The 26,793-nt window shown below is 42.7% G+C and overlaps 1 protein-coding gene across 13 annotated transcripts in view; it reads left to right on the top strand.

Annotated features, from left to right (window-relative positions):
* RYR2 (ryanodine receptor 2) overlaps positions 1 to 26,793 on the top strand; it is a 768,472-nt gene that overhangs the window by 176,614 nt on the left and 565,065 nt on the right. The gene's annotated exons all lie outside the window — the stretch shown is intronic.

Raw genomic sequence — 26,793 nt, 5'->3', positions numbered from 1 at the left:
CCATAATTCAGCAAAGGAAAATATTGATAATCAGATACTGAGAATTCTCACCTTTCCCTTGGTCCCCTGGCCTTGGCCTCTTTCTCCACTTTGTGAAGCCAAGATGAGGTCTGTGGAACCATCCACGAGACCAGTGGTCCTGGAGTTCTGTTCTTTTCATCTGTAGTTGCCTGGTATGTCCAGGTTAATAATAGACCTGCGACTCGCTTCAGATCTAGAAGAGATTCACAGTTGACCTTTTGCAGTTCATGGTTTGACTTTGTTTCGAAGTGGATAATGACGTAGTCTATAGCATATTTACCAGCATTTGTAAGTGGGTTGTGAAAAACAACAGAAAAGGGCACTAAGCCGATCAGGGTGACTTGGGAGCATTCAGGTGAATGATCCTTCTACCTGGGTCCACTCAGCCTCAGCGCTTTTCCCAATCAGACTCTCTTCTTGCCTTCTCTTTCAAGTAGACACATATATACTTAAAAATACTGTAGTTTAAAAGATGGGTCAACTTTTGCCTATAAATGGAAATGTGTGTATTTTTGCTGTTGTTGTTCTTTGGAAAGATGCTTCTGAACCTATGCATTTGGGCGTGCCCAGGTTTTGACGGTCCTAGAGCAGGTGCACTTGAGCCAGGCTCATAATTTTTCTTTCTTAACAGTTGCTGCACTCTGTAACATATACACCAAGAAAGCATCTCATTTTGTCATCGGCAGTTTACCCTGCAAGATTGCAAAGACTCTGAGGAATAATTAAGATTTAAATATTCCCAGCAGGGAGGGAGGGAGCTTGGATAAAGAAAATCTTTTTCTTTCTCTTTTAGGATTGTATCATGAGAGGAGATCATTTGGTTTGCTCATTAAGACGGCCATTAATGCTTAAGCACAACAGAAAGTCACAGGCTTTTGCTGTATGTAGTTGTTTTCATCTGGATTTAGTTCTCCAGTGTCCTAAAATCATTGAATGCTAGATGTTTTGAAAGGTTTGGAAGTTCTCCTGCTGTTAAGAGGTCACCGCTGTCATGTTACTATGAAGGGTAAGGGATCAAGAAAATAGAGAACATAGATTCTTACAGAGGAGCAGTAACCTTATGGAAATCACTTTAGTACAAGGTCCCGTGGACATTTCCTACAGAAAATGACCTCCTTTCATTGAAAAGGTTTGAGGTTTGAGGTTCTGTGAATTTGAAGTTCTCATGTCGCCAGTACTGGAGGGATTTACTCAAGTTGCTGGTGGAACTGTTTTGGATGTATGTGGAGAAACCCAACTCCTATTGGTACCAAGAAATAAATAAAGGAGGGTGTGTGGCTGACTCGTGTGATTGGAAGGTCCAGGGCAGGTCTCAGTTCACGCATGGCCAGGGACCCAAGTGATGCTATTAGGACAAATCGCCTTGGTTTTTGGCTATGTTTTCTTTAGTACTGGTTTCACATTCAGAGAGGTTTTCCCTCTGACACGGCTGGATGGTCACCAGCAGCTCCAGGCACACGTTCTACTAACTTGGAAAGAAAGAGAGAGCTTTTCCTTCCTGATAATTCATCGCTGTGATTGAGTCTCATTGCACCAACCTGGGTCATGTCACTAGGATGGAAGCCAGTGGTCACAAGTGGGCCCCTCAGAGGCGTGGGAGTGCATGATTCATTTTACCCAGATCACCTAGACTGAGAGTCTGGGAGGAGAAGTTTGCTCCAGAGAGGAATATCAAGGTATCTCCCCAGAAGGGGCAGCGACTACTGGGCTATCCAGATGACAGATGGCCACTCCCTTCTGCTTTAAATGTACCGCCCTTTGCATTCATGTGCAAGGTGGTGTTTGAAAATTTAGAAGAAAAAATAACCTTTCCATGTTTAGTGCTTCCAGTCTGATTCCACTAGTTCAAGGTGGGGGGGCTCCCTCCTTGAAAGCCATTCCTAGCGAAGCTTTGGAAGTATGTATTTTTTAAGTTTATTTATTTTGAGAGAGAGAGAGGGAGAGAGGGAGGGAGAGAGAGTCCTGAGCAGGCTCCACACCATCAGTGCAGAGCCCGACGTGGGGTTTCGAACCTACGAACTGTGAGATGGTGACCTGAGCTGAAACCAAGAGTCAGACACTTAACCGACTGAGCCCCCCAGGTGTCCCATATTTTAAACATAGGTTTTAAATAATTCATTATTTTTAGGTTTTTATCACCACTAAAGATAATTTATGTATGTTTTATGATGGGGCCATTTAGACACCCTTTTGGTTCTGTTGGAATGCTTCTCTTTGAACTTTGGAGCTTGGAGAGGGCACAGCTCACCATGCACCAAGGAGCAGCATGGGACAGTTTCTACATGGGCTTCTGAAGGCAAACACGCTCCTGTTAATGTGGAAGTAAAATTCAGCTGTATTGGCGTACCTGTCAGGAGTGTGGAACAGTAAGGACATAGGCTCCGTTAGCACATGCAGGGAGAGGTTCATTTCCATTAAAACATATAAATAGATGGAGGCCACAGACCGTCCAGAAACAAGACTTGTACAAATCGAGGCTCAGGTTTGAAGTCAATTGAGGAGTTTTAAATACTGTGTCAAAGTGGGAGGGAAGACTCAACCAAGAGAATATTGAGAAAGCACGGGGCTGGTTGAACATCCAGCTGATCTTGGATTCTGGATTGGGAAATCCCTGTTCACTTTCTTCTCGGGGTCTAAACAGGTGTGTCCGTCAACACTGTTGACCATTTGCTTTAATTTTGGAAGCAGCTTTAATCGGAAGTCACATCACACCCGGAGTGTTTTAGTCTGTTTTCCTTCTTTGCCTGCTGTTCTGTCTCTCCAGTTGGCCCCTGTCTGTGCCAGCAGCATTACTGAATTATCTGGACCTTGCCAGTGCTGTTCGTTTTCAGGCGGTTATAATCACTTTCTGGACACCAGTGTTGTTTATGAAGTATTTGAATCCTCGAGAAGAACATTAATGAGAGTAATTGAACCTCACTTTTTTTTTTCGGCTTTATTGTTTATGGCTTTTGGCTTATTATATTAGATTTGGTTTTTGCTCAGAAATAGGATTATACATGATAATTATTTTTTATTTTTTAAAAATGTCTTTTGGTGTTTTATTAATTTTTGGGAGAGAGAGAGGGAGAGAGAGTGAGTGCAAATGGGGGAGGAGCAGAGAGAGAGGGAGACATAGATCCCGAAGCAGGTTCCAGGCTCTGAGCTGTCAGCATAGAGCCGGACACGGGGCTTGAATTCATGAACCATGAGATCATGACCTGAGGAGAAGTCAGACGCTTACCCAACTGAGCCGCACAGGTACCTTGATAATTCTTACTTTTTAAATGCTATTTGTTTTTAATGGTTTGTTTCCATGATTTAATGACCACTGGTTTTTTTTTTAATTTTTTTTTTTAACATTTATTTATTTTTGAGACAGAGAGAGAGAGAGCATGAACAGGGGAGGGTCAGAGAAAGAGGGAGACACAGAATCTGAAACAGGCTCCAGGCTCTGAGGTGTCAGCACAGAGCCCGATGCAGGGCTCGAACCCACAGACCGCGAGATCATGACCTGAGCCGAAGTTGGACGCTTAACCAACTAAGCCACCCAGGCGCACCCCTAATGACCACTGGTTTAATTTGTTGATTCAGTCAAGCCATGGAAAATTTAAAATATTTGATTGCCAATTTCAGTGGGAGATGAACTCTGAGATCATGACCTGAGCCGAGATCAAGAGTCAGACACTCAACTGACTGAGCCACCCAGATGCCCTGGAAGAGAAAAATCTTTAAATGATTCACAATTTGTCATAAATAGTTCCACAAAATGTTTTTTCTGATTTTTCTATGAGATTTCTTGAGAAGAAGGGAAAAGAAAAAGCCCTCAAAACTATTAAACAGTGCAGGAAGAATAAAGCATTTGGGCTTCTGAAAAAAAAAAATGGTTTCTTTAAAATGAGCTTTTTAGTTACAGGTTCACTTTTCTTGTCATTTCCATCTGCCATGGAGTTTTAAATTACACAGACTTTCATATTCAGAGTGCCCACTCTTCCTGTCCTGCCCATTTATTGTGGAAGGGCCCCTGTGAGGGGCAATCTTTGAAGAAAGAGGTTGTTACAATAACTACTAGGTGAAGGAAACATTAGAAATGGAGCCCACTCAGATGTCACAGACCTTCAAGGTGCTGCTGGGGTGGAAGCTTCATTATTTTCTGTTGCACAAGAGACTTCCTCTTTTCAGAGCTGATTAGGAAAAGGGACTCACATGACAGCTTAATAAGCCGTCCTTGCTGGCCATTGTAGATAAGTCACAAGCGTGCTGCACCATGGGAAGAACACACAAAGGAGAAACATTTTGTAGAACAAAGACTGTGCCACGGGGTGTTTGGGTAGCAGGAGAGAGGTGGATAGAACCTTCTGGTGATGGAGGGGAGAGAAGATAGTTTTAAGAAGAGAACCTGCTGCTGGTTATGCTAACAGCAAAAGTAAAAGGCAGAGTCCAAGATATCTTAGGTGGGTCTTAGAGTTGACAACTTAAACTGTAATTGACCTACAGAGGGGCAGAGCAAAGGATCCAGAAGTTTCTGTAACCTTGAACTGTCAACTAGAAATCATGATGCTTTGGGTTTTTGCAGAATCTGATTAGATTAGCACAAAGATGATACATAATTTGGAAAATTCGTTTATTTCAAAAGAGAAATACTGCTTCAGGTTGTATTTCAGTTATTGTTTGGCTAAATCATATTTTGCCAAGACACCTTCAACATGAACTGGGAGGGAGGGTATTTTCTTGGTTTTTATTTTTCCATATCAGTAATAATCCAAAGAATCCCAGGCAGGAAATTCTTTTTCCTTATTCACATGAAATTTATTTTTTTGCTTGTAATATGCCCTTGACACCTTTTGATTGCTAGAAAGGACAGAAAAGGATGTTTTAATATATCTATATTTGCTCTAAGGAGCATGCAAAGGAAGAAGGAATGAACCCAATTTTCGTGATAAAGAGACTTAAGAAACTAGTCAAGAGACCATCTAAATTCCATTTGGACTTTAATTTTTTTAAAAATATTTTGTAATGTTATTTTTTTTGAGAGAGAGAAGAAGAGGGAGAGAGGGAGAGAGAGAGAGAGAGAGAAAGAGAAAGAAAAAGAGAAAGAGAAAGTTGGGGAGGGGCAGAAAGTGAGGGAGAGAGAATCCCGAGCCGGCTCTGCACCGTCAGCTCTGAGCCTGACGCAGGGCTCAAACTCATGAACCATGAGATCATGACTTGAGCTGAAGTCAGACTCTTAACCCACTGAGCCCCCCAGGACCCCCCCCCCCCCGATTTGGATTTTTAAAAGACATACAAAGGCGGTAGACATCGAACGTCCTCTTAGGCAAGTTTTTAACCTAAATATTTAAAAAAGGTGTTGAATTGAGCATTTTTGATAGTTTTTGATTGAGCATTCTTGACAGGATATCAGAAACCAGTGAAGCTTTAAGTGCCAGGTACCTGTAGATGAAAGTATTGGGGAATACCTTTGGCAGGTTCATAATTTCTTTGTCCAAGCCAAGTGTGGTATTTGTATTCCTCATAATATGGTTTTAATTTGTTGTTAAGCTTTTTTTTTTTTTTTTCTCTTAACACCGCTGTCTTTCATGGATGATATTGACCCAGACTAAGCTCTTACAGGTGATCAGATCTCACTGCTAGTTGGTTTGCCACACTGCTAAAACTGTGTGTGACCTTGTTCATGACCTGTGTTGCTTGTCTGAGTTACCAGTTATGTGGATGTTAGTAATAACCAAGTGTTATATAGTACTTCCCAGTTTACAAAGGGCTTCATGTGTTTAATTTTATCTTTATGATAATCGTTGCGATATAGCAAGGGTAGGATTTTTTTTTTTGTATGAATAAGATAATTGAGTCTCATTGAAGGGAATTATTCTAAGATTAAGTAGCTAGAAAGTGAGAGATTTGGTATTTCTTGGTATTTTAACTTATCTCGACTGGACTTTTGTTGATATTTATTTTTTTTTAATTTTTATTTATTTTTGAGAGAGAAAGAACACGAGCAGGGAAAAGGCAGAGAGAGAGGGAGACACAGAATCCAACGCAGGCTCCAGGCTCTGAGTTGTCAGCACAGAGCCTGACGCGGGGCTCGAACTCACAAACCGTGAAATCATGACCTGAGCTGAAGTCAGACGCTTAACTGACTGAGCCACTCAGGCACCCCTGATTTTTATTTTTATTTTTAAATTTTTATTTAATTTTTTTAACATTTATTTTTGAGAGAGAGAGACAGAGCACCAATGGGGGAGGCACAGGGAGAGAGGGAGACACCCAATCTGAAGCAGGCTCTCAGCTGTGCTGACAGCTCAGAGCCTGACATGGGGCTTGAACCCATGAACCATGAGATCATGACCTGAGCCATAGTCGGATGCATAACTGACTGAGCCACCCAGGTGCCCCTGATTTTTATTTTTTATTGACACCTTCTTATTCATTTGCTGGTCTATCACTTATTGAGAAAATCTGTAATATTCCAGGTATGATGCAGCAAGAATAAGGCATCGTCCTTGCCCTTGAAGAGTGTAGTCTAGGAAAAGAGAGGCATAGGCCCTTTTGGTGTGATGGATTCTGTGAATCACGGTCCCAGTGAGGACTTCCGTCAGTCTACTTCAAGATGTACATTGTAGTTTATACCTTGACCCTGTGGAGGTACGTTTTTTTTTTTAAAGATATTTTTTAATGTTTATTTTTGAGAGAGAGAGACAGAGCACGAGCAGGGGAGGGGCAGAGGGAGAGAGGGAGACACAGAATCCGAAGCAGGCTCCACGCTCTGAGAAAGCTGTCCGCACAGAGCCCGACACAGGGCTCAAACCCACAAACCGTGAGATCATGACCTGAGCCGAAGTCAGACGCTCAACTGACTGAGCCACCCAGGTGCCCCTAGTTTTTTTGTTTTTTTTTTAATAGGCGAATGTAGCAGCCTTTCCAGCATGCCTCAAGTAGTATTGGGATGAATTAAACTGGATAGCAGGTGTGGAGGGGCTCTACAGAAGTCTATTACACGTGCAGCAGGCCAGGACTACTCGCAGGTGGCTCACCCCTTTCTGCTCCTCTTCTGTCCTCTTCTTGTTTGGTCATGATGCCCGAGTACAGGTATGCTCCCATGTAATCACACACCTACCTGTTCTGCCTTCTGTCTCCCCAGTGGACTCTGAGTGCTTTGAGGTTGCTGGCTGCAGACATTGTCAGGATGTTTAACTCCACCTTTGCCCCTGCCTGAGGCCATGACCTCTCCACCTGTGCTCTCGACACGTGGACGTGCGCCTCTGTCCCCTCTCCCCACAAGCTTTTTCCTCTGTTGGGTGTTTTCAGGACTATTCCCACCATCCTCCAAACAGCTGATAATACAGTTTTCAAACATGTCAACAGTACCTCTCCTAGAACTTTCTCGTAGATATATATCCTCATGGCCTGGCTTCATTCAGACAAATGTCATCACAGAGCTTTTCCCTACATGGCTGTATAAAATATCAACTCCCGTTATATCTTTGTCCTCGCCTGCTTTGTTGTATTCATATCATTTCCCCAACTTTACGGACGGACCGCAGAAGTTTTGTCTGTTTTGATCACCTCTCTCCACAGTGCCCAGAAGAATGCCAGAAATATTATAGGAGCCCCAAAAATTTCCTTCCTTTATTCCATATTCCCTTTCTGCTGCTGTACCATTTGCTGCCCCCCCCCTTTTTTTTTAATTCAGTTTATTTATTTTGAGAAAGGGAGAGACAGAGCAAGCAGGGGGGGGGCAGAGGAAGGAGAGAGAGAATCCCAAGATGGTAATCTTTAGCCTTTTTCTCACTTGGTGCTTGACTTACGCTTTGCAACTCACTTACCCGGCTGAGTCCTGGTGTTCTTCCTCCCCTGTAGCCCATGGCCCTGATTCCCTAGGATTCTGTCAAATTCCATCTTCCCACCCTCCTCATGTTCCCCTCTCAAGTTCCTGGTGTTGGCGAGCCCCAGGATTCGGGGTTCATGTTTAAATTTTTTTTTTTTAACATTTATTCATTTTTGAAAGGCAGAGAGAGACAGAGCATGAATGGGGGAGGGGTAGAGAGAGAGGGAGACACAGAATCCGAAGGAGGCTCCAGGCTCCGAGGTGACAGCACAGAGCCTGACGCGGGGCTCGAACCCACGAACCACGAGATCATGACCTGAGCCCAAGTCAGATGCTTAACCGACTGAGCCACCCGGGCGCCCCTAGCATCAGGGTCTTTAAATACCTTGTCATACGGTGACTCTGAAGTGTTTATCTTCAGCTGTCACCTAGGACCTGACTTCCAGACTCCTTTCTCCAGCTGCCTGCTTGAAGTCTCATCTGGATAAAGGTCTTCCCAAACCCAACGTGTCCAAAGTTGACTTGACACCCGTCTTCCCTGCCGTCTGGCAGGCTTTCCCCCAGCATGCTCTGGTCAGGCCTAGAAGCTTGTAATCGTTCTTTTCACCGTCTCCATCCCACTTTCTGTCAACGCCACCTTCTTATATTCTGACTGTGGCCACTTGCCACCGTTTACACAGGCAGCACCCTGACACAGGACTCCATCCTCTTTCGCTTCAGCTTCAGTAATAACTCTTAACTGGTAGTGCTGCTCCCAGCATGGAAGCTGGAGTGCTTCTTTTCAAGCGAAATGAGCCATGTCACTCCCCGGATCACAGCCCTCCATGGTCCCGGTGCTGCTCGGACTGAACACCGAAGCCCTTCCCATGGCCGGCAAGGCCCTCTGGGTGCTCCGCCTGGTCCCTGTGCTCGTCTTCTCCTCTCCACCCACCGGCCCCCTTGCTCTTCCTGAGCTCACCAAACCCTTTCCCATTGCAGACTTGTTGTATTTGCTGCCCTGGAATCTCTGCCTCGAATATGCCACGAGCTAACTTGCAACTGTCTGATCTTGGTTCAGTGTCCTCTCAGCAGAGAGGCCGATCCCGACCCCCTCCGTTACTCAGGGTGTCAATCCCTGTCCTTCTGTGTTCTTGGCTCTTATCACTGCCTGGTGTTCACTTTTGTGACGGCTCATCTGCTGATTATTCCCTGAGGAGCGTAAGCTTTGCAGGTACAAGAACTCGTTCTGTCTTGTTGACGGAAGCCTGTCTTGAGTGAGTGAACTTAATCCTTACAAAAATAGAAAGGATGAAGCAACAAGTATTTTTTTATGTTTACGTATTTATTTTGAGAGCTGGAGACAGCATAAATGGGGGAGGGGCAGAGAGAGGAGAGAGGAGACAGAGCAGAGAGAGAGAGAGTGAGAGAGAGAGGACCCCAAGCAGATTCCATGCTCAGTGCAGAGCCCAATGTGGGACTGGAACCCACAAAGTGCAAAATCATGACCTGAGCTGAAACCAAGAGTTGGATGCTCAATCGACTGAGCCACCCAGGTGCCCCTGACGCAACAATTATTAATTCATAATCTTCTATATTCTGAGTGCTCTGTCCTGGGTAGTTTGTAAATATATTTTTGATTAACTTAATGTCTCTCAACAGCCATCTAAGGTGGGCGTTCACTTCATAGATGAAAATACTAGTCACCATGACTAGTAAAGAGAGCTGGTAACTGGCATTTAAACTCTGAGTTTATTAATTTAAAAAAATTTTTAAAGTTCATTTATTTATTTTGAGAGAGCAGAAGCAGGGTAGGGGCAGCGGCGGGGGGGGGGGCCCCAGAGAATCCCAAGCAGGCTCTGCACTGTCAGCTACCCAGGCGCCCCTAAACTCTGAGTTTAGCCCAAAAGTAATGCTCCCCCCACTTACATTTTTTATTATTCTAAATTGTGTGTTTCGGACAACTTATTATAACTGACCATTCGGTAATGTTATTGTTTGCACCTCATAGATGAAAACCATTGAGGATGAAGGGTAGTGAATCGCCCGGGGCCGTGCAGCCAAGAAGTGCTCTGAACAAGGGCTTCCCAGCCTGGGTGTCTGATTAGACTCCAGCGGGCTCTTCCTGTGCAGCTGGTGTCTGTGACAGGCATTTTGTGTGTCTCCCTTTATCCAGGGAGCGTTTTTTGCCACTTCTTATGCTTGACCCTTTGTAAACTGGCATTTGCGAGTTCAGCGCTAAGCCTTCCGAAATCTAGCCCGAAAACTTACATCATGAATTTGCTTCATGTGCACGTTAACCTTTTGCCGATCGGTATGATGCTTGTGTAGACAGCATGAAAACAACACCGGGGCTGACGTTTGCTACTTCATGCGTACTCAGTCTCTACAGCACGGATATACTGGACTCTTACCGGGAAGAGGTTCATGCTCAGGTTGAATTTACCGGATCGTTGATTCATTCCCAGGTCAACGAAGAGCTCTCAGCTGAGATATTCACTGATTGCAAGAAAAGTGAGATAAATTACTGGAAGCCTATGAAAATAGAGAGGTTTGGGGGCCTGCTACGCTGGATGGTAATCTCTGTTTTCATTAAAGGCTTACATTTATTATAGTCAGCAAGAACAGAATTTAATAGGTTTGCCAATTACTGACATAAATCGGAGGCTGAAACTGTCAACTACTATTTCACTGTTTTCCAAATGGAATCTATAAATCTGTAGAAAAATGTGATACCTATACATTTTGCACTGTGAGCCCTTGTATAAACGTGCAGGTGGGGAGGTCCATATCAAACAAAACATATCTCAGAAACAAGATTGAGATAGTTTCTATGAATCGTATTATTACATGTTCCGTGATTTTGCTAAAAACTGTCTTGTTTACTCTCCTCTGGGTGGTTTACGTTCAATATATCTGTCCGGCCTGCTGTTAGCTTTTTTTGATCAGTCTGGAAAATTTGTTCTGGGTTGTGCAGTACAGGAAGAATGCACTTACTGGAGGTCATAGAAATGTCTGTGTAACACCTAAAGAGGGAGGGAGGGAAGGAGAGAGAGAGAGAGCAAGTGATTGCATGCGCACAAGAATGCATAGTGTCTGAAATTTCCTTATCTTGAAATAATATATTTGTTATTATATAATATATAATTACTATATATACATATATGTGTATATGTATGTATATGTGTGTATATATATGTATGTGTGTGTGTGTATATATATAATATATATATAATATATATTATATATATATATAGTGGGCATGTAGATTCAGATCTTAAAATTGCCTCTGAAATTACTTCTCCATCTTTTGGTATTCTTCCTTAGTGTTGGGATTATTAGTACCCAGTAGTTGTCTGTCCAGGGTCTTAATGTGGTTTATACAATCCGAGTCTGGTGTGGATCTGTGAGAATCTGTACCACTTGCTCACTGTGGCCTCTTCCATTCTTCAGAGAAGAGAAGGTAGACTTCGAATATTCTAAAATATGCACGCAATCTCAACCAGTCTATTATGCATGATGTGTACCTATATTTATACTTCTATATGGGTCTCATCTGCTCTGCATAGATACTAAATATTTCAGACCAGCAGGACTGAATAAATATATTTAATTTTTCATAGAGGCATAACGTCTCATCAATGGCTTGTACGGTAGGTAGAACACTCTGGTATAATTGCAGAATGAATCCTAAGGGGTCAGCTCATGGGGCGCTCTCTTTGGTCTCTTAATACTTTATGCTTCAGCACCAGCCCGGTGACAGGGAGACATTATTAAGTGCTAAATTACTCTGCTTGTCTCCGTGTTTGATTTTCCTGTTTTAGGTGCAAATAGGAGCTCTCGTTTCTTTAATAGCTCTTTCTTTTATTGTGTTCCACCAAACCCATGTATAGGTGTGACAGAGAATAACATTCTTACACGTAGCACACATATTAAGATGCATTTTAACAGGGATCTTTCTATATGTGGCAATCTTCAATGCCAAGGAGAAGTTTCAGATCATTTCAGAGCTGAGAACGTAGGCTTCGACTTTATGCATGCTATTTTCTAAGTGGAAAAGAGAAACAGATACATTTCTGTTGACGTTACTGTTGCTGAATATATCTGTCAAACCCAGTCTCTATCTGGCGTGAAACAGACAGGGAGAATGTCTGAAATATGTTGCCTTTCCAGATCTAATTTTTTACTTCCAAGTCGGCCTTCTTATGATAAACGTTAAATTAAATGCTAAATTTTTGTCAGCGGTTTCTACTGTTAGGATTCTACATATATGACCTCATGTATTTTCCAGGCCATGTTAGACCCTCTTTAATTTCCTTTATCTTTTTTTAATTCCAATTTTTGTTCTATCACAGCTCTGGAAATATTTCAGAGATTTATTTTCAAAGACCTATAACAGGAACAAAGAAATTTCCTTTACCGCATGGTTTCTCAGAAACTCTTATTCTTCTAGGTGATATTTGTAAGGGTAGTTTCAATGTTTCCCCCCCACACACACACACATTTTGAAACAAAATTTCACCAGAGAATAGAGGGGATACGTCGTATCAGGATACTGGAATGGATTTTTCATGTGGTCTTATGGGTGAATAGGTCCTGACTTACCTCACTCCTTCTGTAGTTGGGATCTGATTGATGATAGGATTGTATCTGTGTCCATAAATTATTGGCGAGGTATTCTTGTGCTGTTTAGTATATCAGCCTGTGTGTGTGTGTGTGTGTGTGTGTGTGTGTGTGTGTGTGTGTGTGTGTTTCCTCTAGTAATTCAGCAGGTCTAATATTCCATGACCCACCTTGTGCGAGGAGGGAATGTAGTAGAAGGAGCAGTCACCAGGAGGGAGGGAGTGTATTCCCTAACTGTTGAGAATCGCTTATGCAGGGCGATAATAAAAATCAGGCCAACTTTTGCTGGGTTTCATTACAGTGTTGCAGCTCCCTACAGAGAGTACTGTCTTCTTCTCTGCTCCTGGGGCAGAGTGTGTCTGTGACCTTCCCCATCTTGGTTTGCCACTGGTGCTATTTCTTTTTCTTTTTTAAAATTTTTGAGGAAGAGAAATATATATCTATGAGAGAGAGAGGGAGGGAGGGAGGGAGAAAGGGAGAATCCCAAGCGGGGTCCGTGTTGACAGACAGATCTGTCCCTGTGTAGGGGCTTGATCTCATGAACCGTGAGATCATGACCTGAGCTGAAAGCAAGAGCTGGATGCTTAACCAACTGAGACACCAGGTGCCCTGCTCCTACTTCTTACTCCCTCTGCTGGGTGTTAGGATAGTGTGGAAACTGAGGCAAATGATAATTGAAGAGGAAGGGACTCTACTGAGTCCTAAGCCAACAAATTTATTTTATCATGTATTTTGATGAGTTCCAAAGGATATGGCAAATGTCAGTACATTATTTTTTTTTCTACAGTAGCCCAGAAAAAGTTTTAAACTAGTATTATTCCATCTCCGATGTGGAAGTTAAACGGGTCCATTTCCTCTTCTGTCCTCCTGTCTTCTACTTTGTTCTTTTCTCTGTCCTTTCTTAAAAATCTATTGAGTGGCATTACTTTAGACTGCCCTTTCTTAGTCTCACTTCTGACTATTGACTGGCTTTTAATTACTTATTAATGATACATCCAGCCTTCTTTCACCTCTCACTGCTTCCTGCTACTCCTCCATTCAAACTGTTACTTTCAATATGTTTTTCATTTGGTTTGGTTTCTAACACAGTTCAGTCTGCATATAATAACTTTGTTCAGTTTACCTATAGCCACATCATCGGACATATATATTTTTTAAAGTTTATTTATTTTGAGAGAGCGCACAAGCAGGGGAGGGGCAGAGAGAGAGGGAGAGAGAGTCCCAAGCAGGTTCTGCACTGTCCGTGCAGAGCCCGACACGGGGCCTGAACCGAAATCAAGAGTCAGGCGCTCAGCTGACTGAGCCACCCAGGCACCTCCAGACATATTTGATAAAAGGGAAATTGGAGGATTAGGTTCAGTTTCTTGGTAGATTGCTTCACTTACCCAGCCAGACTCTTGGTGCGATGATTTTACATCGGTACATGCAGAAGTTTGAGGATAGGCTTTCGAGTCAGGCGGACCCAGGTTTTGGCCCCATTCCACCACACCCCAGGGTGGGTAACCGCGGGCAGGCGATTTACCGTCAGGATGCCTTTTTCTTATCCGTAAAGTAGCTGCCTTAATAGCACTTACTCATACTCAGGAGCATAATAATAGTACTTAACTCCTAGAGCTCTTCCTTTTCTCATTGGTTGACTGTGTTCTGAGCCAGATGCTGTGCTCTGTGATGAGTAGAAGTTGCTAAGTAGAACTGACATATGCCTTGCCTTGATGCGTCACTGAGGAATTGCGCAGTACCTGGGATGTAGGTGCTTCACGGTCGTTAGGTGCCCCTCGGGAAGAGGTAGGTAATACATGGTAGTTCCTTTTCCTTTTGAAGGCATAGAAAGAATCCTTTCTTTCTTTTATTCTTCAGATATCCTTTATGAATGCCTACTATGTGCTGGGCACTGGGGGTCAGTATAAACAAGGTAGGCAGAAGACAATGAGCAAGAAAACAGTTAAATAAGACAGTCGCAGAACATGAGTCGTGTGCCTGGGGGTTGGGTAGGAAGGGACGGAGAGGACGCTAAGGTAAGACCTCACTAATGGGAAGGAGCAGGCTTTGTGAAGGTCTGGAGGAAGAACATTTCTGCAAAGGGAAAAACAGGCAAGGCAGACCAGGGCTTTTCACGTCTGAGAAATAGAAGGGAGACGTGTGGCTGGATTGTAATGAGCAACGTGGAGAAAGACATGAGAGAGAGTTGTAGAGGTGGAGAAAATCTAGGGTGCAGGGCGTGAGATCATGAGAATGGGTTGACTTGTGTAAGGCCTGGGCGGTGGGAGGGCAGGTTGAAGGAACACAGGAGTTAGTAGAAGGAAGTTAGATGTCTGCTTTTAGTTACTTTGATGGACAGTGCTACTTAACGGAGATGAGAAACAATGGGGGATGGCAAAAACTGGGGGGGATTTAAGAAAGATTTACGTTTTGGGTATGCTAAATTCCAAGGGGCACATAGACCTATTGCAATGTGCTCATTATTTGTGACTATTCCTAAGGGTAAAGGCTTACCTATACCTTGTTTGATGTTTCTCTTGGTTTCTGCGGCATTTAAGAAAGGCATTCAAGAGCTCTGTAGATGATTCCAGCTTTTATTTTTGCTAAGTCATAGTTCGTAGGAGGCTGAAACTTCGTGTCATCAAGGCTTGCTGATGGCCTGTGAGACCAGCAGAGTCTCCATTGGTTACAACAGTGCAGGTCCTGGAGAAACTGGATGGTTTCCTTAGAGCTTACTGGTGCACCAAATTTACTCCGCGCCGATGGCCGGCCTGCTGTAGTGTATCAGGATGAAAAAGGTAAAGTTCCTCTCCGATAGCAGTGTTTATTTCTACCGAACTGGGACCAGAAAGGCGTCGGTGACATATTTATATATTCAGAGGAAACATTCTGCCTTGCGACTTCTGTTTGCATAGTACCCCTAGTGACTCGGAGATGAAGAAAAGGTCTCATGTCTTGACTGTCTCCAGTATCTGGGTGTTTCTGTCCAGCTCTCCTTCAGCTGACATTACCCAGGCACATGCTAACGCCGCCCTCATGGCTCATCAGCTCTGACGTGCCATTTGATGTATGCACTTTGGCCCGACAGTCATTAGCACTGAGCAACAGACGACTTCTGTAATAGGTCAAAGAGACGAAAAACAAAGCGTCGCTGTCATCTTGCATAAAACCACACACGCAGCCTGAACAGTTAAGGATGTTAACAAGGTATCTGTTAGTTTCCTCTACCAAAAAAGGAAAAAGAAAAAAAAAAAAAAAAAGAGGAAGCTAGCGATAATTTTTGCGGTAAGAGTGTACAAGGTATGCTTCATTTCTGTCTTTGAATTTCTACTAGAGCGGAATTCTCTTTTCTCTGTTTCATCTTTTCCATGGAACCATAAAGTGCGAGTGCTGGAAGGGACCTTGAAGGACATTCGGTTCATTTACCCGTAAGGAACGGAGGATCGCGTAGTCATTCTGCAGTGCCAAAGGGCTCCTGTTGCTGCAAATTAAACTATTACTCAGGAGAAGAGATTTTTCCCAAAGCTTCTGAAGCATTGAGTCATTGGTGCTTCCCATGCCTCATTGGGTTTTGACACACCCTCACGTTCTGCGTGTGTGAGAGATTGTGCGTCTTTAGTTTTGCTTCAGTGACTTCAGTTTTAGTACAAAGCATATGTCTTGTGGCCAGGAATCCATAACTAGTCGCGTATGGAATCTGGCGTCCTTCAGGAGAATTCGATGTGATGGCTCCTCTCTTTTGCCAAGACTTGTGACCATTTTGCTGACGTCCAGCTCAGTGTGGCCCCTTGAGATCGCCATGTTTGCTCCTGAATCTCACGATAGGCCCCACAGAAGAGAGTTTTTCCAGCACACGTGGGCCGTTGATGACCTCGTTCCAAAGTGCCTACCTCAACCCATTCCTTGCGGCCGAGTACATTGGTTTCCCATCTTATTGCCGATTCCGTTCCTCTTCTTGCCTCTTCTGTCGAATGTGATGGTTGGTGCCATTTCTCATTCAGGATTCTGGTGCTGTTATGCACATTATTATGCGTGCGTTCTCAGAGGAATAAATAAGGTTCTTCTCTGGGGAATTTATTTAGGAATGGAGCTGCCAGGTTGCAAGGCATGTGTTTTCAACATCAGTGCCAAATTGTTTCCTAAAATGGTTTTTAACGATTTATTCTCCCACCAGACGTGTATAAGAGTTCCCATTTTTCTACATTGTTGCCATCACTTGGTTGAACCTCTTGTCCTGTAATTCACCATTTGTATTTCATCTTCTGAAAGGCTATTCGTGTTTTGGGCCTATTTTTCTCTTTTTTTCCCTCAGTGATTTTTAGAAATCCTTTATGTGTGAATTTGTTTCTAGTATGAATTTCCAAAGTCTTCTTATAGTTTTGGGGTTGTTGTTTTACTTTATGGTGACTTTTATTGAATAGAGGTTCTTAATTTTAATAAAGTTGAGTTTCTTAATCTCTTCTTTTGTGTTATTTTTGTCTTGCTTGAGAAATCCTCATTAATTATAAAATTATACTGATATTCACCTGTATTTTCTTCTTGAAGTCTTAAAGTTTGCCTTCACAATTTAAATCTTAAATCTTGGGGTGCCTGGGTGGCTCAATGGGGTAAGCATCCAACTCTTGATTTCAGCTTGGGTCATGATCTCACAATTTGCGGGATCGAGGGTCGCGTTGGGCTCTGTGCTGACCGCGCGGAGCCTGCTTGCTGTTCCCTTTCCTCCCACCTGTGCCCCTTCCCTGCTCACACTCTCTCATAAAAAAGTAAACTTAAAAAAAGAAATCTTTAAATCTTACAACTGATTTTTTTGTGTATGACATGATACAGGAATCCAATTTAGTTTTTTATTTTATTTTATTTTTTATTTTTTATTTTTTTTTATTTATTTTTGGGACAGAGCGAGACAGAGCATGAACGGGGGAGGGGCAGAGAGAGAGGGAGACACAGAATCAGAAACAGGCTCCAGGCTCTGAGCCGTCAGCCCAGAGCCCGACACGGGGCTCGAACTCACGGACCGCAAGATTGTGACCTGGCTGAAGTCGGACGCTTAACCGACTGCGCCACCCAGGCACCCCTAGTTTTTTAAATAAATTATGTATTTAATCTAGGCTTCTCATCACTCTTATGTTACTACTCTAGCCCTTCTCTAATAAAAGTGCATTATTTTGTATTCTACATTTGCAGTTGCAAAGAGTCATTTTCCGATTAACTTAAGTATTTATGATTATGTTTAGTGTTGCGTAAACGGCAGGAGCCATCTAACTGATCAACAGGGAGGGATTATTAATGGAAAAAATGGCCCATTTTCACTCAGCATATTTTCATGGTTTATATCAGAATAAAAAGCAACATACTAGGTTTTCAACAACTTTTACTGCCTTCCTAGAGTACCAATTTATTGCGGAGCATGCTTTTAATTGATTATTACTTAATATTATTATAATTTTATTATTATTTGTTACCAAATTCCACACTCAACATTTCTTAGAGCCCTTCGTCTTTATTTTGCATCTTTGCAGTAATATGTCACTCAGCAATTATTGGTAGCACTGGGTTCTTCATAGTGTCTTCCCTGGATGGGTTTTCTGTTGTGAGCTCCAGCTGAAGACTCGATGTTAGGATCAGTGTCTCCTCAGGTGAGATCTTTAATGTTGATTAAGGAACGAAGATTGCTCTTCATTCCTGACACTGAGGTGGTCGTGTGCCTTGCCAGCCCATCCATGTTTTTTTTTTTTTTTAATTTTTTTTTTAACGTTTATTTATTTTTGAGACAGAGAGAGACAGAGCATGAACGAGGGAGGGTCAGAGAGAGGGAGACACAGAATCCGAAACAGGCTCCAGGCTCTGAGCTGTCAGCACAGAGCCCGACACGGGGCTCGAACTCACGGACCGCAAGATCGTGACCTGAGTCTAAGTCGGCCACTCAACCGACTGAGCCACCGAGGAGCCCCAGCCCATCCATGTTTTAGAAGTGTTGCTCTATGAGTAGTGGATTTCAGTTGCTTTCTTCACTGATATGCTTTTATTTTTAAAGTTTTTTTGATGTTTACTTATTTTTGGGAGAGAGAGAGAGATACAGCGAGACAGAGACAGAGTGCAAGCCTGCAGAGAGAGAGGGAGACGCAGAATCCGAAGCAGGCTCCAGGCTCTAAGCTGTCAGCACGGGGCCCGATGCGGGGCTCGAACTCACGAACTGTCTGATCATGCCCTGAGCGGAAGGTGGATGCACGACCGACTGAGCCACCCAGGCGCCCCATTGATATGCTTTTCTAGCAGGTATTACCTGGCATTCTCCAAGAGAGTTGTACCTCCTGGTAAACATCATCTTGCCCTCTTTCTTAAAGATTATGATTTTTGGGGGCAATAATCTTGTTTACACCAGGCCTGGAGCTCGCCTGAAGGCCCTCTACAGTGATCACAGAGATGGACCTTGTCTCAAGTGCAAATTTGCTCATGTTTTTCAATTAAAACCTTTCCACACAGACGAAGGGCACAGAGTTTCTCTGTCATATGAATTCTTTTTTTTTTTTTAAAGATTTTAAAAATCTTTATCTATTTGAGAGAGCATGCACACAAGCAGGAGAGGGGCAGAAAGAGGGTAGGGTGGGGGTGAGCAGAGGATCTGAAGCGGGCTCTGTGCTGAGAGCAGAGAGTCTGATGCGGGGCCCAAACTCACAAACTTGTGAGATCATGACCTGAGCTGAAGTCGGATGCTCAGTCGATTGAGCCACACGGGCACCCTGTCTATCATAGGAATTCTTTAGTGTGAAAAAAGGCTAGCCTTCTGGCTGAAATATTCCCTGTAATCATTATATTCATACAGTTTTTCCCTCTGTGTGGATTCTCTGATGTCCATAGAGATAATATACTCTGGGTGAGGGCTCTTCCTTATTCACTGCATTTACAGCATTGCTCTCCAGTGTGAACTCTCCGATGTTATCTAGGGACAAGTATGCATTAAAGGCTTTCCCACAGAAAGAAGGTACTCAGTGTGTCTTTTTTTTTTTTTTTAAACCAGTGTGGATTAAAAAAATGTACTCTTACGGGCTGAATGATGACTGAAGGCTCTTATACTAAGAATATAGTCATAGGGTGTTTCTCCATTCGAATTTCCAGATGGGCATAAAGGTTAAATCTGTGGCGGGGGACCCTTCACTTTATTTATAGGGTTTCTTTCCAGTGTGATGATTTTTTTTTTCGGTTGTACAGCTATAATTTATTCAATAGTAGCTTTCTGGTTTCTTTTCCTACAATCTGTCAGCAAATTCTGCCAATTCTACCTTGCAAATATACTATGTTCAAGTTGCTATGTCTTTAGTAGGTTCTCAATTAAACATAGGTGGCCTGGGCTTTGCATCCTTGTGATAGGCACCATTTCTGTTGGCATGGCTTAGTTAAACGGCATCCGTACCCCAACATAATGGTTCAGATTTCATTTACCACGATAGCTTATGAGTAACTGTGTCAAGTACAGACGTCACTGCTCACTCTTCGGTGTACGAATCCCCATCAGATAGGTACCAGACGCACAGCATGATCAGTGACCAGTCACGTGGCTTCTTCCCGAGTCCGTGGGGATCGGTCACCACCCGTGTGTTCTTCATGCTCTGCAAAGACTGTAGGCGTGCAGGTGCGTTAGTTACATCCTCGTCTCCCTGTCATCAAGGCATGGGACATTTCGCGAACATGGGTGAGTGGGAATTGGCTAACGGAAATGGAGGTGCGGTAAAGAAACGAAAAGTGGGGAACCTGGAAATGAAATTCGCATCAAACAGAAGAGGAGTTGTAGATGCTGAGTCTGAGTGTGGGAGTGCAGACACAGCTGCCACTTGAGAAACCGTGGATGTGCAGCCAGAGGGACCGAGCGGAGGCGAGCTTATCGCCACAAATGAGGAATGTGGTTGTGACACAGAGGATGAAGATTGTTGCCGAGGAAGTAACACTGGCAAAGAAATTCACATTAGAGGAACTCTCAGAGATATTCTAGAACCCTGAAGATGCTGGAGAATGAGCCAAATGTAGGAGTGCGACAGTTTGCTGAGACATAGAGGGGGGTGCTCGTTCCACAGGAAAAATTACATAACCAGCAGGATAAGGCAGGCCCTGTTCAGACTGCTCCTGATGAGTGTTTTACAAAGAACAAAAATACTTTAATTCTCAGTGTTCTTAATGTTTAAAATTATAGGGAGCTAAATATTTTACTGTTTTTTTTTTCCCCATTTCTCTGTACTTTTATAACTGGTAGAGTTTTTAATGTTGGGACCAAAATTTTCAAAGGTACAATCATAAATAGTTTCCCCAAAGATTTGCTTTGCACAGTCATTTTTCTGGTTGTACCATTGTGTGAACTGAGGACTATCTGTATTTTTTACACAAATGACTGTAAACTCCGTGCAAGACCAGAAATATGGGCTTCTTTTTTTTTTTAATCGTCTCAGCTCGTTTGCTCTGATAACCACATATTTGCTGTAAGAAAAACCAATAGTATAGATAGCATTTTATTTAGCCAATTGCCACAAAAGCTAGAAGTGATGATGACGTCAAGGAGACAGACCAGTGACCGCTTATCACAGTTCCCGGAACATAGGAAGCACTCGATGAATGTAACATGTATCTAGAATTTGCTCACTTCCGTCCACCTCCACTGCTACACCCTGGTCTGGATCACCTTCATCTCCCTGAATGGCTGAAGTCACTCCCCTTAGATCCTTCTGTTTCTTTCTTGCCTCCCTGTGGTCTGCATTTAGTACAGGACCCAGTGGCCCCCATTTCCTTAGTAGAAGCTAAAGTTCAGACACTAGGCTCAAGGTCTCTCAAGGTGTGGCCCCACCCACTACCTCCCACCATCTTCCCCCTGACTACTCTGCTCCAGCCAGAAGGATGTCCTCTGTTTCCTTGAACATGCTGGGTTCAAGGTCTTTCATGGTGTGGCCCCACCCAGTACCTCCCACCATCTTCCGGCCACAAGGCCATCCTCTGTTTCCCTGAGCATGTTGGGTGTTCAATGAACATGACTTTCATTGTCCATCCCCCCAGGCAGTGCTCCTCCTGAAGATAGTCATGTGTCCATTCTCCTTCCCTGCTTCAAGTCTTTGCTCAGAATTCATCCCCTCGACAATACCTGACAGTTTTGTTCATATTTTTATGCTTCCCACCCATAGCAACACTCCTGATCCCCCTTACACAGTTCCATTTTTTTTCCATGGAACTTTTTACCTTTAATACGATTGACAAATTGACTGTGCTTTTGTTTATTGTCCCTCTTCCCTTGCCAGAATGTAAGGCTAATGAGTGCAGGGATCTTGGATTTATTCAGTGATTTATCTCAAGCGCTTAGGGGATATCCTATCACATATATCCTCAGTAAATATTTATTCAATGACGAATGAATGTCTGAAAGAAGCTATTGATGTTGTTTGGTAATTATTTCCCATTTTGTACTATTTCAGCACTCTTGGCAGCATTTGTTAGAGAAATCATGTCTTATTTACCCATCACAGAAATGCCTGGAATGCAGCATTCTGGTGCTGGCTCCACCCCCACCCCTCATCCCTGCCTGCCCCAAATAATCTGTTCTTTGTTTTATTAAAAAAAAATTTTTTTTTAATGTTTGTTTATTTTTGAGAGAAGAGAGACAGAGCACGAGCAGGGGAGGGGCAGAGAGAGAGAGGGAGACACAGAATCCGAAGCAGGCTCCAGGCTCCGAGCTGTCAGCACAGAGCCCGACACGGGGTTTGAACTCACAAACTGTGAGATCATGACCTGAGCCGAAGTCGGACACCTAACCGAGACTGAGCCACCCAGGCGCCCCAAATAATCTCTGTTCTAAAGACTTGTCAGGTCACAGGAAGACTACGAGAGCACTTAACAAAAGGAATTCAATCCAGCATATACTTATGAGGCCTTCACTGTGTCTACATTGGCTGATGCGATTGCCTCGGTTTTCATTAAAGAAGTTATTTGATTGGACACCTGGTTTCTATGGAATTCAGTCTGCCCCTGCTTGACCGTAGGATACAAGGCATGTAGTCTTTTGAGTTGGAGCCAGTTGTGGAAAAATTATTAAGACATAACTGAAAAACAAAGACCAGTTACAGAAGGTCTAGACCTGGATAAACATTTCAAAATGACAAGCATTGTAAGCATCTAAGGAAAACACCTGGTGTGATGTGAAGGACTTTTTAATGACCAGGGTGTGAAGAACATTTTTTTGACTTTTCAAGGGGGCAGTATGTTTGATTTGCTTAGATTGCATATGAAAAGAGTTGTAATTGAAGTTTTATTATGTTTATTTGGAAATGGGGAAATTAGGGACCGGACTGCTTTTTTTTTTTTTTTTTTTTTAAATCCAGTGATCTCATTGGGTTTTATATCGATGCTACGAATGCTTATGATACATTAACATTTGTCACAGATATAGTAGGATCAGCAGTTTTCCTCAAATATTGCCCTTTTCCCTGGCTGAATATAACCAGAAAATCACCTAATGGAATCCTGTAATGCTGTCTTTAATTGAAAAGGTAGGATCTTACCTTGGCAATTCTAAAAGGCATCCCTATTTGTCAGCATGGTAGCGCTTATTCATGAGCTAGTATAAAGTGGATTAAAATGATCATTTACTGAGTATATGTTCCCAGTGCAGTGTTAGATGCTGTAATTTAATAATTACATAAGTGAATGCATAATGACAACTAAAGGGAATACAGTGGTCTAGGAGCCCAAAACGAAGGAAGTGACATAGCCTGGTGGGTGGGGGAAGGCTCACCTCAGGAGTGGGTGCTTGAGTTAAGTAAGATTTGAAAGATAAATGTGTCTTAACTAGAGAGAGATAAAGGGTTTAATAGCATGTGCAAACTCCTGTAGGAATGAAGGAAGGTTGGCTGGAGGAAGTGTTGGGCTGGCACTCTTCTGTGCAGTGTGGAGCCTTGCACACTAAAAGAGTCTTTTGGTGTTTTTCCTTAGAGCAGTGGGAGGCCATTAATAGATTTGAAGCCAGGAAACATTACAGTTGGTTGATGGTTGTGTCCTCAAGTTGAAGCGCCGTTGGATGGGAATTTGCAGTGTGGAAAGCTATTCAGTGGGTTTTGAGGATGACTAACCAAGATGGTAGCTGGTGTGGTGAGAAATGGATGGATTTGACGTAGAATCCATAGGACTTGGGGATTGTGAGCTAGATGTCACTCTCACAGAAGCGCCATTTATCTTCATGAAGTTCATGAAGTTGCTCCTAGAATATTTGTTTTTTACAGTTTCATATTTTCAAAATTTGTGAAAAAAGAGGAGTAGTTTTGTTTCTTCAAGTTTGTTTTATATAAAATGGGAAATGGTGTCAGTTCGTGTTTCCAGGAACAGGCATGATACTCGTATCTCATTATTGTGCTAGACATTCACGGTTAATGAACAGACTTTGAAATTTTAAAAAATGAGATGATAGAATATGAGCAGAATGCACTTTTGTAGTGTTTTGATTATGGAAGATGAGTTGCTGTGAGTCGAATCAAAATTTGTTGCACTAAGTCCTAGGAATGAGACATGGGAACTCAGAAAACCAAAAATACCCAAAGGCAAATACTTAAGGAGGATTTTAGTTGTTATGGGCTCGGGCGGGAAAAGTGATGGTCACAGTGTGCATTTCGGCAATTGGGTACACCAATGGCACATGCAGCTAAAAGGTAAAGGTCAGTGTTGAGAGTTAGGAGCCTGGACCTCAGGACCAGGTAGCAAAGACTAATTCCGAAGCCTATGACACAAGAGACACCCTTTCACTATAGCCTTATTGTTCTGTTACCTTAGCAGTATTAACTTTCTAGATCCCATCAGTATTAGGCTGTGCTTGGTTTGTTCTTGGAAAAGAAAATGGAGTGTGTGTGTGTGTGTGTGTGTGTGCGCGCGCGTGTGCGTACCTATATCCTTACGCACACATGTGTATGTCGATAAAAACCAGATTTACTGCACATGGGTTATAATAAATAAAAAAGCTACTTATTGAGACTTCTCAAATGCATAGTCAGTAGGCTCTCAAACCACAGTGGTTCTGGAGAAAAATTATGCTTTGAGATGAATGGTGGGTAAATTAAAGGGAACTGGCAGGTATTTATGAATTGGTCTTTGGTCCATCCATGCTCAGTATATTTTACTTTCTGCCAGAAAGGAACCCTGTGCTTACTGGAATATAAAATGAAAACAGCTGCCAGGTAAACTGGAAAAAGCCTCAAAAGTCAGGCTAGGTTCTGTCATTCAAAGTGGAACCGTGATCTAACGTTGTAGCAATAGCCTCTCTCCTTGGTAGGGTGGCCGAACTCTTTTGAACTTAAGGTTGCTTCGTGGCCAGGCACTCCATCACAGTGTTAAGGCACTAGGTGGAAGGGAGACTTTGCATGAGTGAGTTAGTTTTATACACTTAGTAGGGTAGTTAATATATTATTTAAGTTGGTTCCTTTCCCTGATATTTTGGTATGGACCACATATTAATGAGCACCTTCACATGTACTCTCATTTCTGCTTCTGTCCAAAGTATATGTACTTGTTTTAATATTCATCTGTTATTGATTGCTTTCAAGCTCTTCTAAGAGACTACTCACATGTCTCCTGGGATTTATATGCTTTCTGGGACCCGTTTGGGATCCTAATTCCTCGGATCCACTAGTTAGAAATATAGGTTCAGCCTCACCCAAGACTGATAGAACCGGAATCTGCATTTCAGCAAGACTCACAGGTGCTAAGATGTGCATTAAAGATTGAGAGGTACTTTTTTAGATAATGATTGTAGTAAAAAACCAGTTGAGCCTCTAGAGGCAACATGGGGCTGAGGACTTTTAGATTCAGATCAGTTAGGTTTAATGATCAGTTCCTAGAACTAGGTATGATCAGCCCAATGTCCGCAGCAAGTTATTTTGAACCTCATTGTCTTCATCTGTGTGTTTGTGGATAATCTTTATATAATGAGATGTGGAGAATAAGTAAGTTAATGCCAGGGCTGACATAGACTGTTCTTTTTGGTACATATGGTGTGCCTTCTTTTCTTGTGTGGCTTACTGAATAGCACTATTATTCTCACCTATACCTTTCTATTTTCTTATTCTCATTCCCAAAGTGTCTTTAATGAGTGCATCAAAGTAATTATTTACTAAATGGTACTTAGATAGACTCCGACTTCCAAAGGAGCCCATTTTACCCAAGAGTGCAGTTTGCATGCTGAAGTTAGTTCCAGCGGGTGTGAGTGGGACCAGATAGCAAAAGGCTATGGGGATTTGGTAAGGCACTGAGCACATCAGCACAATTCAGGTCTTTGTTATGACACTGCCTCTTTGGAAAACACAATATATCTTTGATTTTGCAGATTATATAACCAACAGAAACACTTCATTATTTTTATTATAGCCATGCTGAGCATGAATTAATATTCAGATGTACTCATTATATGAAAATAATGCTATTTTTTTTAGCAGATGACTTTTAAGTTGTAACAATTGAATGTTCACTGGAAATTAATGGGCACCTGGAGGGATAGTCGGGAGGAAATTATTAAGAGATTGGACTTTGCCTGTGACTAGAGCTGTAGGCCAGTCATTAGATATTGCTTCACCATATAGGAAATAAAGCAAATGCATAGGATTATGAAGGCTTTAAATGCAAATTAGAGTTGTACTTTTCCAATTGATACAGCAGATTCTTTGGGTTAACCCAAACGGCTTGTCTTCTGCTTTTGAATTTTATCACAGCTCATCACCCCCCACTCTGCCATTTTTCCCGGGTGAGGGTCTTCTGGGATATACTTGTTTATTCCTTTTCTCGGACTCTAATTAAAAGGGTCAGTGAGTATATCCTTTTACTACTCTGTTAAGTGTCTCGTTGCCTTGTGTTTGAAGCGTCAAAATGTAAGTGGTTAGACTTGTTAGGTATTTGCTACCTAGAACTTGTTAAGGTGAGATATTTTGTTTAAAAATGACAGTGGTATCAGGCACCTGGGTGGCACAGTTGGTTAAGCGTCCAACCCTTGATTTCAGCTCAGGTCATGATCTTACGGTTTGTGAGATCAAGCCCCGCATCAGGCTCTGTACCGACAGTGCAGAACTTGCTTGGAATTGTCTCTCTCTCTCTCTCCCTCCCTCCCTCCCTCCCTCGCCCTCTCTCTCCCCCCTCCTCTTCCTCCTCCTCCTCTACCCCACTCCCCTACTCGAGATCTCTCTCTGTCTCAAAATAAATAATCTTACAAAAATGACGATGGTATCTCCCATTTATTGTCTATTTAGTGCCTTTTGCAGGTCAGTCATGGTGTGACTCCATTACCTTATCATCTTAGAGATGCAATACTTTGTCTAGGATCTTCTAACGTGTGCATGGCAGAGCTGAGATGGGAATCCAGCCATGGCTAATTCTCAGGCCTGTGT

This window comes from Herpailurus yagouaroundi, unplaced genomic scaffold (genome assembly GCF_014898765.1).
Source record: "Herpailurus yagouaroundi ecotype Mexico unplaced genomic scaffold, PumYag 530, whole genome shotgun sequence".
Classification (NCBI taxonomy): domain Eukaryota; kingdom Metazoa; phylum Chordata; class Mammalia; order Carnivora; family Felidae; genus Herpailurus; species Herpailurus yagouaroundi.
The sequence above is the reverse complement of the archived record's forward strand: the minus strand, read 5'-3'. Positions and strand labels throughout refer to the sequence as shown.